This window comes from Ranitomeya imitator, chromosome 10 (assembly GCF_032444005.1).
Source record: "Ranitomeya imitator isolate aRanImi1 chromosome 10, aRanImi1.pri, whole genome shotgun sequence".
In the NCBI taxonomy this organism is placed as follows: Eukaryota; Metazoa; Chordata; class Amphibia; order Anura; family Dendrobatidae; genus Ranitomeya; species Ranitomeya imitator.
In genome coordinates this window covers 140,500,077-140,515,009 of record NC_091291.1, presented here as the reverse complement: position 1 = coordinate 140,515,009, position 14,933 = coordinate 140,500,077, and positions in this window count along the sequence as shown.

The following is a 14,933-nucleotide window of genomic DNA, read 5'->3' as shown; positions in this document are numbered from 1 at the left end:
CTGGTTCTGCTTGGCTGGAGCAGAAACTCCTTCTGGAAAGTGCAGTGCTGGATACTTTTGTCCTGAGGGTGAGCCGGCTATAAAATAGATGGACAGCAAAGTTAGGGAATATGTACTTTTTGCAGACTGTGAAATTACGGGGAAATTGGTTTTCTGCTTGAACAGGAATGAAACTGATCATTGCATAATTTATAATTCTGCAAATTCTATGGAACTGGGGGAAATAAGGACTTACTAGAAATAGCATTGGAATAAAATGTGCCAAATTTGAATAAGGGAAGCCATGCCTCTTAGTAAATTTGCAGCATCTCTGTATGTTGGCACACCAAAAAATGCAATCTATGCCGGCTACGAGCTGGCACGAATTTGCTTTTTAATTTATTCCAATTTCTAGTATAAGGTATTGTAATCACTGTAAACCGCACCCAATATTTTGCAGCATTTTTGGAAGCGGAGGGAGTTGCCAGTCTGGCACAGCTGTGGTTGCGCCAGTAACATAACTATGTTAGGTGAAGGGGTTGCAGTTGCCCGAAAGGTCCCTTTAAGCCATATGAGAAGACCATTCCTATTAAAGACTTGCAATAACTGGGGAGATTGAGATACAAAGTTTATAAAAATTACAAAAACTTAATTAAAAGAAAAAGTGATAAATGCATAAATACTTTCATCCATCATGAGACACAGACTTTTATATAATCTATAGACACTGCATGATAATGTACAGAATCTTTTCCAGGAAACTGATCAAAGTCCTTGTCTGAAGAATTTAATATCAAAACTGGGAAAGACTCAAAGGGATACAGAAGGCTTTGTAGTGATATTTTGGGTATAATGGTCTTGTCATGTCTCATCTAGCACAGCAGATTTATACAGCTGGAAGATATGAATTAAAAACCCAGAGATGCATATGTTCATCACTGCAGGACAACAGCAACATCTAGAGATTTACAAAGTGCTGATGGCAGAGAGGGCACTGCTACATGGCGGGGTCAGCGCTACATGGCGGGCTCCGTTATGGCATAGGCTTAAGCTATTTACAATGGAATGCTGACCTCCGTGCAGTGATGAGTGTTGTATACACATATGTGTAAAGGATAGATATTATACACGTTACCCCTTATCACCAGGGTTAGAAACAAATATCAGTATTATAGACTGAGATTTCCATTGCATTATGGAAAAACCTAAAGTTGCATTACTGATGTTATTTCTTCCTTTTTTTCTTTTAAGGTTCTCAGTCTGGAACACAATTTCCATGCCCAGGAGGGACATTTAACCTCAAACTGGGCAGCGTCCGGGTGGGTGAGTGCAGCGCTTGTCCAGCGGGATCTTACTGCCCATCTGGGACATCTAAACCTGCCTTGTGCCCAATGTGAGTAGAATCACTTTGAAAAAGGCTTAGGGAGGATTCACATGTGGCAAAGCTTTCTGCCATGGGTTTGACCAATATATGTGTTGCGTGTAGAATTTTGTTGCATACTAGGCATCGCGTTATTACGGTACTTTTGGAATGTTAATACATCAATATATTAAGTTATGTAATTACAGTACATTTTCTACTTGAGTGATTTTTGTGTTCTAGGGGAACTTACCGCGCAGAGCAAGGTGCCCAGAATGTGGGTGAATGTGATGTCTGTCCAGCTGGTACCTCGTGTACTAATATTGGGATGAGATCCCCGGTGCCTTGTGGAGCTGGTAATTTCTCAGTGAGTGTCTTTTATCCATTTTACATTTTCTTCAATCTAATCTCGAGTCTGTCGTCAGACACTTCCAATGTAAAGTAATTACACGCTGCACAATTTAATTGGAAAAATAATGGAAATAATTATTTGACCTAAGAAGTGAACTCATCTTAGATAATATGTAATAACCAAGAGTGTATGCAATTATAATCTCATCTCCGTGTTTTTACCTGTCAGTTATGCTGTGTCCTTCCTTATATTTGTCTGTTTTACCTACTTATCCTGAGCTTTATGGGGCTAGTTAACCAGCTTTCCCCAAATTGTTAAAAAAGTAAGGCTGGGCAGATCTGTCATTATGCGTTATATATTCGAGATCTGAAGAAAAACGTATATTACTTACAACAATATATGAATCCCATCGTCCTAAGTCAACAGTCCATGGAAGCCACTGGGAAAAATAGGTTAAAAAATATATCTAAATAACCATCAGTGTCCTCTAGTGTTTTATTACAGCCACCTTCCGCTGCATAGTGCCACTGAATCAGTATTGGTTATTGGCATGTCTAGGTGTCCTGTTCGATTTCTTCATTAACCCCTGCTGTAATACAAATCTCAGTTGTCAGTTCAGTGTACAACCACTTTTATAACATGTAGGCTAAATGAGGGCAATGGAGGGGCTCTACAATATCATCAATGGTAAATAATACATTTAATCTGGGGGTTGCATGACCTTGCATGTTTGATTGATCGGTCACTGCTGAGATTTTGAAAAAGCAGAGGCAGGCGGTGGAACACCTGTGTATTAAAAACAATATGAGAACATGCCCAGGGCTATTTGACGACAATACTTTGCCATTGCCATGTATAATCTGTGATATTTAGGGCAAAAGCATCACTTAAGCAGACAATGTAAAAGCTTTTACATCTTGCACCATCGAGACACATGAGCATGAAATCGGGCCTCCTGATGAGCCAGCGAGGCGAAACGCGTTGAGGCTATTAAGAAACAGTGGGCTGACGGCGCATCACTTCATGATGAGTATCGATATGTTTTTATGCCTTTATCTGCTAATAGTATCCTGAGGGACATTGGGTCATGAGGCACAGATCGATTACTTGCATTGTGTGTGGTAGGGTGGAAATTTACAGGTGTATGCCCTCCACAGTGCTGATAGAAGCATTTGCAGCATTGTCTGCTTAAGTGATGCTTTTGCCCTAAATATCACAGATTATACGTGGCAATGGCAAAGTATTGTCATCAAATAGCCCTGGGCATGTTCTCATATTGTTTTTAATACACAGGTGTGGGGTTTGAGGCTTCCCTAGATTCAGTTGTTAATTGTTTAGATTGTAGGGGTACCTTTAGTACACCATTGTGTGGGTAGAGGGACCCTTTGGGATCATTAGGGTTTATCAGGGACCCTAGGGTTAGCCGACGTGGAGCGGGGGCGCCATAATGTTCCCCATAGGGCGCCAACCCCCGCTGCTAGGCAGGGGCGACCCAGGTATTGTCTAGGGATTGTCCTTTTTCCCCCACCCTAGTTTTTCCACGGTGTTTTTTGTTTGTTTTGCTTTTTGTTTTTTTCTTGGTGCAGCCACAGGTTGGTGGCATTTTTAAATTTAGAATAATAAAGATTTTTTCTGGGTATATATGATTCCTGACTTAATAGAAACCCATTTTTCTATATTTATTTGGGAATCACATACCAGTTGCATGCAGAGGGGCCATGGAATCACGAACCGGTTGCATGTGGAGGGGCCGGGGAATAACCGACCAGTTGCAGGCGGAGGGAGGAGCCATGGAATCACGGACCGGAGGCAGGCGGAGGGGTCGGGAAACCAAGAAATCACAGATCGGAGTCAGGCGGAGGGGCCAGGGAATCGCGGACCGAAGGCAGGCGGAGGGGCCTGAGAATCACGGACCAGAGGCAGGCGGAGGGGCCGGTGAATCGCGGACCGGAGGCAGGCCGTGGGGCCGTGGAATCGCGGACTGGAGGCAGTCGGAGGGGCTGGGGAATCGCGGACCAGAGGCAGGCGAAGGGGACAGGGAATAATAGAAAGGGAGGAGGTGACCCAGTGTACAGTCTGGCTTCTGTGCCCCGAAATCTAATTAGCAGGAAACTTCAAATGGTGATTACAGAAGAACAACAAGCGGATTTTGTCACCAAAGGTATCAATGTAATCAGTATTACAGCGACATTGTAGCCTTGTCTTTACCTTTACATTACAAAATCCTAGTGTCATGTTATCTTTAAAATGATCAAACTTCAGCCTTAAGGCCCCCCTTTCACATTAAGTGACTGTTGGCCGACTTTCTTGGCCAACAGTCATCTCAGCTGACTCCCATACACAGTAACGCTCGTTCAGCCGAGCCCTTCTGTTTACTATTTGAGAAAGATTCCAGTTGACACGTCGGCCTGCGGGAGAACAATGTGATCGGATTTCAATATTGGACATGGGCATCAGTCAGCCGGCGCCCCATACTTATTAGACTGTTGTCCAGATCCATTGATATCAATGGGTTCGGCTGACATAACTCTAATCTGTATGGTTGCCTTTACTGTGCAGACCACCACTAATCCCCTTATTAGTTTTCATTTATGTCTTTCTACATGTATTCTTCTAAGATTCTAGACCTCCTAACATAAATCTATTTTTAGGATCCCGGATCTTCCAGTTGCTTATCCTGTCTAGCCGGACACTACTGCAATGAGGACCGGACCAGCAGAGAGCGCATGATGCGGTTACTGTGTCCTGCCGGAACAGTTTGTCCCAAAGGGATGGCAGTCTTTCCGGGAGAAGATGCCTACATTTGTCCGCAGGGATACTACTGCCCTCAGGGGTGCCGAGTAAGAAGCTGCAGAAGATCCGAGTATATCTGGCCATCTTGATCACAATTTTACAGTTTAAAAATTGGAATTAGTCTACAAATAGATCGTTTAAAAATGTTGCCAACACTTTACATTATTCCTCATTAGAATCTGATATCCTGTACTATGGGCCAGAGCTACATTAACATTTCTGCCAGTTTCAAAGCTGAAATTTCCAAGAATTTGTCTGCTTGTATTGTGTCTCACAGGACTTGCTCACACTTTGCATTATGAGCTTGTAAGTGCTGCTCCAAAGCTCACCATATTGTGAGATCTGGCCAGCTTTGGCCTCTGTGCTTATCGATGCTGCAAAGGCAAAACTGCTTCTGTTTGTAACATCGGAGAGAGCAAAGATTGGGCGTGCAGCTTAACCATGCAGCTACTCGAACTGTCACTCATCAGGCGGGCACTTCCCCCTGGCAAGCTGGAAGCCAGGAGGCACAGGAGCAGTGTGCTCCTGAGGACATCTTTAATATCAACTGTATGCCATTTTACATGTGTAGGCATACCCATTGAAGTTTTAGTGTTCTCACCACTGCTGATAAGATGACCATTCTCTGGTTTTGTATTATTTTCAGGAAGCCAGAACTTGTCCAAATGGCACTTATGGATTCCAGCCAGGTCTGGGAGGAGTAGAAGACTGTTTGCTCTGTCCAGAAGGAAGCTATTGTTACCAAGAGGGACAGATAGGAGTTCCAAGTCCAGTAAGTCCTAAGAACAGATAATTCCTTACCAGCTCTACTTGGAATGAAGAAGATGATTCCTTCTTTTTTTCCAGCCATAAGAGGTTGGACGACATTAGTAAGAAAGTTGGACTGTTCTATATGGGGTCTTGATAAATTTACACTTTGCTCAATGCTATGAGCTGGCTGACACTATAAATTCTGTCCCAATCTCTGCAGAACGGACCGTGCCCTCCAGGATATTATTGCCCACCAGGGACGGGCTCTCCGTTTTCTTACCCCTGCCAGCCTGGCTCGTACTGGAACATGACCAAACAGGGGGTAGATATATCAATTTGCCTGCCATGTCCTGCAGGGTTCTTCTGTGATATGCCCTCATTACTGGAGCCTAAGCTATGTCCAGCTGTAAGTATTTACCGTATATTTTCTGGAATACTTGCATACTGTATTACCATTTCAGTATGTCTTCTGGACTTTTGTAAAGAGCATCTGATATTAAAGAATTATATCAGGGTTAAAAAAAATATCTATGCCTTCTTCCAAAAACTGTGGCTCCCAGATTGTCTTCTAATGCAGCTCAGCTCTCATGAAGTGAATGTAAATGAGATGCAGTAACATAGACCACTATAGACTAGGTTGGGGGATTCATTTTTTTGGGGGGGAAGAAGGCGTCCATGTGTTGCTAATCCGCGACAGCCCCTTAAGTGTTCAATTTTTTGTAAGCAGCATCCTGGAAAAGTCCTGGCTCTTCAGATGGACTTTTTGCAATATGTAAAGAATTACGACTTTGGCAGATTGTACATCATCTTTTCTGCTTTTTTCCTTATCTCAGGGGTTCTACTGTCCTCAGGGTAGCCCTAGCCCACATCCTTGCCCAGAGGGCACCTACAGTCCTCTTCAGGCGGTCTCTACACGGGCTGAATGTCGTTCATGTGAAGCTGGTAAATTCTGCGCAGGCATGGGTCAGTCTGCCATTAGTGGACCCTGCCAGGAAGGGTTCTCCTGTCCTGAAGGATCTACAAGTGCGGTAACTATTCCATACACTGAAAGCAATCAGTAGGTGCGGCACATTTCATATATTACCATGTGTAAAGATATTTTTTCTAAAAATCTCTGTGGGCTCTGCAGCTTCACCAAAATCTGAAACTACAAAGACCGCTGATTTCTCCTTGCTTTCCTGATTGCTGTATACACGGGTCTCAATGCTCACCTGTATACAGATTAGGACGGGTCCAGTTACCCTGATAACTGTGGAAAATATATGCAAGCTACAGGGAAGATCGGCAATAAAAAAGTCACTTTATGTAAAGATGTCTCCCAAAAGTCTCTGATATCATAATGTTGGCACAAAGTAAAAAAAAAAAAAAAGCTAAGAAATATAAATAAATAAATGCAAAAAAACAAACAAACCCAGCACCTTCACTAATGCAAAGTGGATCGCCCCCACGTAAGGGCAATGGGGTACTTGGTACCGGGTCCTTCAGTTCCCTCAGCGGGGATGTCACGGTGGCCCGACCCGGACCGTGGCCCTATGAGGGGCGCCCAATAAAAGGGGTAGAGTTTGTAGATAACAGTAGTGTTCGTGATGCCACCTGTGGTATTCGGTCAGGGTGACCGACGCTGCTTAGGGGTCCGCTGGGGTGATGGAATGGCAGCTAGATGGTATACCTTCCCACAGGTGAAGTATATCCCCAGGGCTTCCCAGAAGTGTAGATGGTAATGGTGGATGGTGCAAGGCGCGGTGAATAACGAGGACACAATGGGTGCAGTCTCTTTACCTTTACTGAAGGCTTCAGCATCCACAGTCCAGGGTGCCGGATCACAGAGTAGGCAGAGTCTGGCCGGTCTGATGGCAATTCCAGAGTCCCCTTATCCAGGTGGAAATCAGTAGCCTTCCCCTTGCGCACAGTAACGTAGTAGGTCCCTACGTGCATTAGCTCCCATAGGGTCCTCACTCTTGTTACTCTTCTCTCTGTCCCCCAGATGGATAGGACAAACCCGTATGACAGTGGTGGCCTGAGGCTATTTTATAGGGACCCTAGCGTCGCCCCTCCTCCGCGTTGCCACCTTGTCTGCTTAGGTTCTTAGGTCGAGCAGCCAACTTGGAATCGACTGTCCTGCCGGTCTCTGAAGTAAAGCGTAGAGTCTATTACTCCCTCGGTGTTCCGGCCACCGGATCTGCGCTCAGTGGGAGGCAGCCTGCTCCTAGCTGGTCTCCCACTGGTGTTTTACTCCTGTTGCTACGACTTCTGTGCTCACTCACTACGGCACACTTCCTTTCTTGTCCTTCCTTAGGAGGCTGCCACATGGGTTGCAGGCGCAGCTCCGTGTCCTTCTTTCCCTTCCTGGGCCGAGCCCAGTCTGCTCCTCTCCTCTCCTACTGACTATCTCCTTCTCCCTCCAGTCAGCTTCTGTCTGTCTGTCCCACTTCCTAACCAAACCCCCAGTTTTACCCAAGTCTGAGGAGTGGCCTAATAGATAGAACCTATTGCTCCCCCTGGTGGCCGGCGTGTGAAGTGTGTGTGTGGCTGTGATACCTGGCAGGGTGAACTCCTTTGGTGCCAGCAGACGTAACATCGCTCCCCCTGGTGGAAGAACGACATTACTGCAACGACCAGGACTCTTGGGTGCTGCGCAAAGTACCACTATAAATGCTCAAAACAACCCAAAACTACATTTCCCTGATATACTCAATGATTGCCACTGAAATATGCGCTTTTGAGGCACTTTGTGCTATTGAAAAACTGTAATAAGAATCTACATATAATATTTTTTTCTCATTAGGTCACTGGAAAAAATATTGTCCTAGTCTAAAAGTAACATAAAAATTGTCCTGGTCTTGAACCAGTAAAATTGTTTTACTTTTTAGGCTATGTGCACACGTTGCGGATTAGCCTTAGGAATTTCTGGTGCGGATTCTGCCTCTCCTGGCAGAAAACGCACCTGCGGATTTGTCACGTTTTTGTGCGGTTCCGCAGCGTTTTTTGTGCGTTTTTGCTGCGGTTTTATTGCGGATTTGCTGCTGTTTTTACCCCTGTGATTTTCTATAATGGAATGGGTACAAAAACGTTGCAGATTCACTAAAAAGAAGTGACCTGCTTTTAAACCGCAGATTTTCTGCAAAGTGTGCACAGCATTTTTTTCTCTCATTGATTTACATTGTACTGTAAATCAATTGCGGATCTGCAGCATTTCTGCACCACAAAAAGCGCTGCGGATCCGCAGAGAATCCACAACGTGTGCACATACCCTAAAAGATCCCATTTTTCTACACTGTACTGGGAGGCTCTGAGTTAATAGTGAAGGGTCCTCTCTTCAGCGCTTGGCCAGAGTGGACAGAAGTCAATGTGCCTCCATCTCCAGAGGACCGAACCTGTCCTGAATTACACAGACCACCCAATTATATAAACTGACATAGTGTAATGCTTCATTTACCCTGTGGGGTGCTGACTTGAAATTGGTCACTTACACTAATGAATTTCTTGTAATGTCTTCTTGTCTGTGGTATAGACACCTTCTGGTGGAATGTGCCCCGCTGGTAGTTACTGCCCCACTTCTTCTGCTTGGCCAGTACTGTGCCCCCCAGGCACTTACAGTAACCAGATTGGATTAACAGATGTCAATCAGTGCTTAATATGCCCACCAGGGTGAGTGCTGAGTATTTTCCTGCTTTATACCTTTCACTGACACCTAAGGCAGAGGTCCCCAACTCCAGTCCTCAAGGCCCACCAACAGGTCATGTTTTCAGGATTTCCTTAGTCTTGCCCAGGTAATAATTGCATCACCTGTGCAATGCAATGGGAATCCTGAAAACATGACCTGTTGGTGGGCCTTGAGGACTGGAGTTGGGGACCTCTGCCCTAAGGCACACAGTCACTATACTCCTCTACATTTCAGGATGTTCTGTGATGGACAAGGCCGTACCAGTCCCACGGGTAACTGTACGCCTGGGTATTACTGCACAGCGGGTTCTAGCTCACCAGTCCAGCATGAAGTGTCACCAGGCCACCACTCAATAGAAGGGGCGTATCGGCCAGCACCCTGCCCACCAGGAACCTTCCAGCCGGTATGTAGAGGGCTCTACAATGTTCTAGTACCATTTTCCTATGGAATTAAGGCTACAGCTTTGCATTTATTTAATTGCTGAGACAAAAGCTTAATCCTGTAGACAAGAGCCATGCAAATTAAGCATAGCTGCAGTGTAAATCATGAGGACGACAGAGAAGTAGTCTAAAATAATATAGATACAGAACCTCAAGCTAAGCAGAAGTAAGTGAGAAACTGCATCTCTACTCCACCAATTACTGGTAATCATTAGACTCATTGCGGAAAAGTGGTTGTACGTTTTTAAATACCTGCAATTGTACCTACCTGTTGTATCTACTCACCTGGGTTTGTCTCCGCCCATCTTGGATTGTCTCCGCCCACCTGGGATTGTCTCCACCCACCTGGGATTGTCTCCACCCTCCTGGTGATTGTTCCTACCCGCTGGTGATTGTACCCACCTGTAATGCAGCTTCCTGCTCAGTCATCATGCACACCGTGTCCTCCAGGAAACTTTTGTAATCGCAGCAGTTCATCTGAAGTTACCTCCTGTCTACAAGGTCATTTCTGCCCTGCTGGCAGCATTGCTCCAACGCCGTGCCCAATGGTAAGATATTCATCAGGATACATGGGAAGTGTCCACTATCAGATATGAGCTGAAGTAACTCATTTGCTAACTAGTGCTAATACTGTGGATGGAAGTTCTGTGTGATCAATTAGAGAAGTGTATAATAATGGAGCAGCTTTGTTGTCTAAATCTAATCTGTAACTGCACGTGTGAACGTGCTGTGTAATAATCTTATTTTAATCCATCCAATCAGCACTCTGCATATATATATATATATATATATATATATATATATATGTGTATATATATATATATATATATATATATATATATGTGTATATATATATATATATGTGTGTGTATATATATATATATATATATATATATATATATATATATATATACACATGTATATGGCAGTTTTATTAGTCACCCATTATATATGGTGTTTTTACTTTGTTTAGGGAACCTTTTCAAACATGTCTGGCAACATAGGCATTGAATACTGCGAGCTCTGCTCCTCGGGTATGTACTGCAGCCGCCCTGGACTGACCCAGCCGGAAGGACACTGTGGGATGGGTCATTACTGTACACGAGGGTCCTACACTTCTGTTCCTGTAAGTGTCCTGATAAAAACCTTCAACAAGTGTATAGTGCTGTTTACATGTAATTAATATACTAAATGAAGTCACTGTCACACATTCATCCTATACTGATCTTGAGTTACATATTTTATTATACTCCTATCCTGCTTGTGCAGTCACTGTGTACATACATTACAGTACTGATTCTGTACTGATTCTGAGTTACAACCTCTATTATACTCCAGAGCTGCACTCACTATTCTGCTGGTGCAGTCACTGTGTACATACATTACATTACTGATCCTGAGTTACAACCTCTATTATACTCCAGAGCTGCACTCTCTATTCTGCTGGTGCAGTCACTGTGTACATACATTACTGATCCTGAGTTACATCCTGTATTATACCCCAGAGCTGCACTCACTATTCTGCTGGTGCAGTCACTGTGTACATACATTACTGATCCTTAGTTACATCCTGTATTATACTCCAGAGCTGCACTCACTATTCTGCTGGTGCAGTCACTGTGTACATACATTACATTACTGATCCTGAGTTACCTCCTGTATTATACCCCAGAGCTGCACTCACTATTCTGCTGGTGCAGTCACTGTGTACATACATTACATTACTGATTCTGAGTTACAACCTCTATTATACTCCAGAGCTGCACTCACTATTTTGCTGGTGCAGTCACTGTGTACATACATTACATTACTGATCCTGTACTGATCATGAGTTATATCTTGTATTATTCTCCAGAGCTGCACTCACTATTCTACTTCATAACATTGACCCTCACAGTAGGATATAACTGCACTAGCAGAATAGTGAGTGCAGCTCTTGAGTATAATAAAGGATAAGTAATATAATTCTTATATAAAGTGACCCTATTCTTCTATGTATATATATGTTGAGGGGGCACCACGGCCTATAGAGTGGGATCACCCTGACCTATAGCATACGCATAACCAAAAGGACACAAGAGAAAAAGTAAAGGTCATACAAATGGGGATCACCACAACAAGGATTCTGCTAGGGTATATACAATTCGTCGAAGCCTCCTGAGTGGGGCGACACGCGTTGGGTCTCCGCTTCACCTGCGCTATTTTTTGACCAGTTACACACTTCTAGCCCATGGTATTGTATTTGCTGGGCTGGGTTCAGGGCTCTGTGATATTTTCACTTGCATTTAACCCCTTGTGGTGATGCAAGTTAGCATTATAGCCCATGGTATTTTTACTGCAGGGCTGGGTTCAGGGCTCCGTGATATTTTTTCACTTGCATTTAACCCCTCGTGGTGATGCAAGTTAGCTTTATTGCTCTTATGCTATGCCAGACAGGGACTTGTTTTCATTTAGGGGCAGCCCTTTACGGCTGCATTAGTTATTGTATTCATGGTATTATGTGATACTCTGGTTAAGTTGCCCTTTACTCTGTCTTCTGTTATACATATAACCAGTCTGTTTTATTGAACTGTGTGTATTTTTGTGGTGATGTCCACATAGGTATTGCCTCATAAGGTATTGATCTATGGTCTATGGTGCAGGTGTTAGCCCTATTTCGGGCTGAAGTTACAAGGGACAAGAATGTTGCCTTTTTTAAATTGTTTCTAAATGTGTGTTCACTTTATTACCTGTTTTCATGTGTACTGTAGTGTACTAATAAAGATTGTATATACCCTAGCTGAATCCTTGTTGTGGTGATCCCCATTTGTATGACCTTTACTTTTTCTCTTGTGTCCTTTTGCCTATTCTTCTATGTAATATTATTGAGTTTGGGGGTTTTCTGCAGGTAGAGATGCCATTTGGAGACCTTTGCCCAGCCGGTCATTTCTGTTCCAATGGTATTAGGCTCGCTTGTCCTCCAGGCACATTGAACAGCCGGGAAGAAGCTGTGGACAGTACCTGGTGTTTGCCGTGCCCTCCAGGAACCTACTGTGATGTGCCAGGATTAGCTGAACCAGCTGGGCCTTGTCACCCCGGTAAGCCTAAGGTCATCTTTTTTTTTTCTAATCATGTATTTTTTTATTGAAAATGTTTTTCAAACTTAAGAACATTACAAACAGACAATAGACAAATCCCCAAACCCTATCTCTTCCCCACAACATAACACAGGAACAGTGTCATCGTTTGGAAAAAAAAAGGAAATTTTCATATTAAATCAATTATATTCATACTGATCGCATATAGAGTAGGTTCAACCAATTACAGGTGTTTTAGGAGAAACTATCTATAAATCTTAATACTTAATACCCCAATAACTGCAAAAATAATCAATCATAATAATCAAGAGACCCAGGCATTATTTCCGTAACTCTCTAGATGTTAACCCCGATCCATCAATCCATGAGGCCAAGAGTATGTGGAATTTAGTAATAGTGTTTTTCTTTAAGTAAACTTCCCTCTCCAGGTTTAGTAATCTATTGATTTTATTTATGAATTCTGGAATTGTGGGCACCTGACGCGATATCCGACACTGGGATATTAATTTCCTAGCCATAAACATGAAGGGGATTCAGTAATTAAATCTTCAATATGATCCCAACATGCATAAGAGGGGAGGGGACTATGTTAACTACATGGACCCTATTTATGATTTCTAATATGCTTTTCCAAAGGAAACTCATAGTGAGGTATTCCGGGTTCACTTTGCAATTGACAAAATTCTTTAAACGTGTCGCCCATTAAAATGTATGATCTGTTAAGACCCCTTGGGCCTCAGCTTTTGAACTCCTTTAATTGATAATGATTAGAGAGTCACGGGGTATGCCACAAGGAGGTAACTTGTGTGACAATGTAAGCCCTGCAATTCTCTCACCCTCCACCATACTCGGTAAATTAGTAGTAACGTTGGAATTTTATCAGAAGAGACTTTAAACCTACCGTATGTGTTTCCAATGTCTCATATAGCCTAGATGGCCCATCGTGGCATTGGAGCAAAGGGCGCTGTGCTTCCCATCTTCAGGGTTGTCCAAACCACGGATATGCCATAAAATAACCCCACGGGTATGGGACTGCCAGGCCACCAGCACTTTAATCACTTTGTAATGTTTTCAGCCCGATTCGATGAGTTTGATTTCCACAAATCAATTCCCTAAACAGGCAATTAATTTTAAAAATGTATCTCTGGGATACCCAGATTGGAGGGAAGCCTAAGGTTACTTTACATTCAGCATTACCCAACACATCAAGTCCAACATGATAAATATGATGACCTCTATGTGTTCAGGGTATTTTTGCCTTCTTGGTTCTTCGAGTCCTAGACCAGAGGGAGGAATAGCTGGTGACATCTGTCCTTCAAAACATTTCTGTCTGGAAGGTTCATCCGAGCCCATTTTTTGTCCGGAAGGCACGTACAGCAACTCGACAGGTGCGGCAAACTCTATGTATTACAGAAGTAAACTATGATGTTGTGAAATCCTGATATTTATTACCTACAAATCTCTATAGTGAGATACTGTAGGCATTGATGCAGAAGGAGCAGCTGAATTTTGAGATTAGAGCTCTGGACTTCTTATACTTTTATTTATATTTTTCTTCCTATTCAGGTCAATCTCTTTGCTCCGTCTGCCCGACTGGCCATATATGTCTCGGTGGGGATATTGTAGTTTGTCCTGCAGGACACTTCTGTCCAGATGGGGCATTTTCGGGTCCAGTTCCTTGCCCACCTGGAAGCTTCAGTCCAGTACTACGACTGACCAGTGTAGAGGGATGTCTGCCATGTCCGCCAGGTGATGCCTCCTTGTCCTCTCAGTCTTACTGATTGTCTTTTTATGCGCACACTCAGAAATACTGAGTAATGTTTAAAGATTGTCTATGAGTTGCAGTCATTCTCATCCATATCTAATATCAGAATATGCTTCACAATAAATTAATGGTAAAATCTACACGTAATGCTCTGAATGGTGCGCTTTCGCAGGTGAGGGACCCTTGTACAGTACAGACTCTGAGAAGCGGTGCTACCTAATTTCTAAACTTTCTCTTTCTCTCTCAGGTATGTTCTGCAGTGGCTGGGGCTCTGAGGCGGTTACTGGTCTTTGTGAACCTGGATTTTTCTGCAGTGGAGGTAAAATTAAACCTGTTATTGATTGTTTATGGGAGAAAATTGTACTAATACTAACAAAACAACAAAAACGTGCCAAATGGGGGCTGAAGGTGGCCCACAGAATGGCTGTTATATGTCGCACCTAAACAGTATGCCAGAGATGTGTGATATGCCTGCCTGCAGATGGAGAACGCTTCCCTTACTGTGCAAGGTTTATAATTGCTAGCACTTAATGAGACCACCATTCCCTGATGAGTAGTTATTACTGCATTGCACCATCCCTGTATTAACTGCAGTGTCAGAATCGACCAGCGCAGAACAGTTATATTGTGTATTATCGGTTACTGTAGTAATATAGGAGAGAGGTATACAATTCATTTCTCTGTAGCGTTTGTATGCCGGGATTTATAGTACAATGCAAAAAGAGATGGGCAGTTGTGGATAAAATGGTGCAG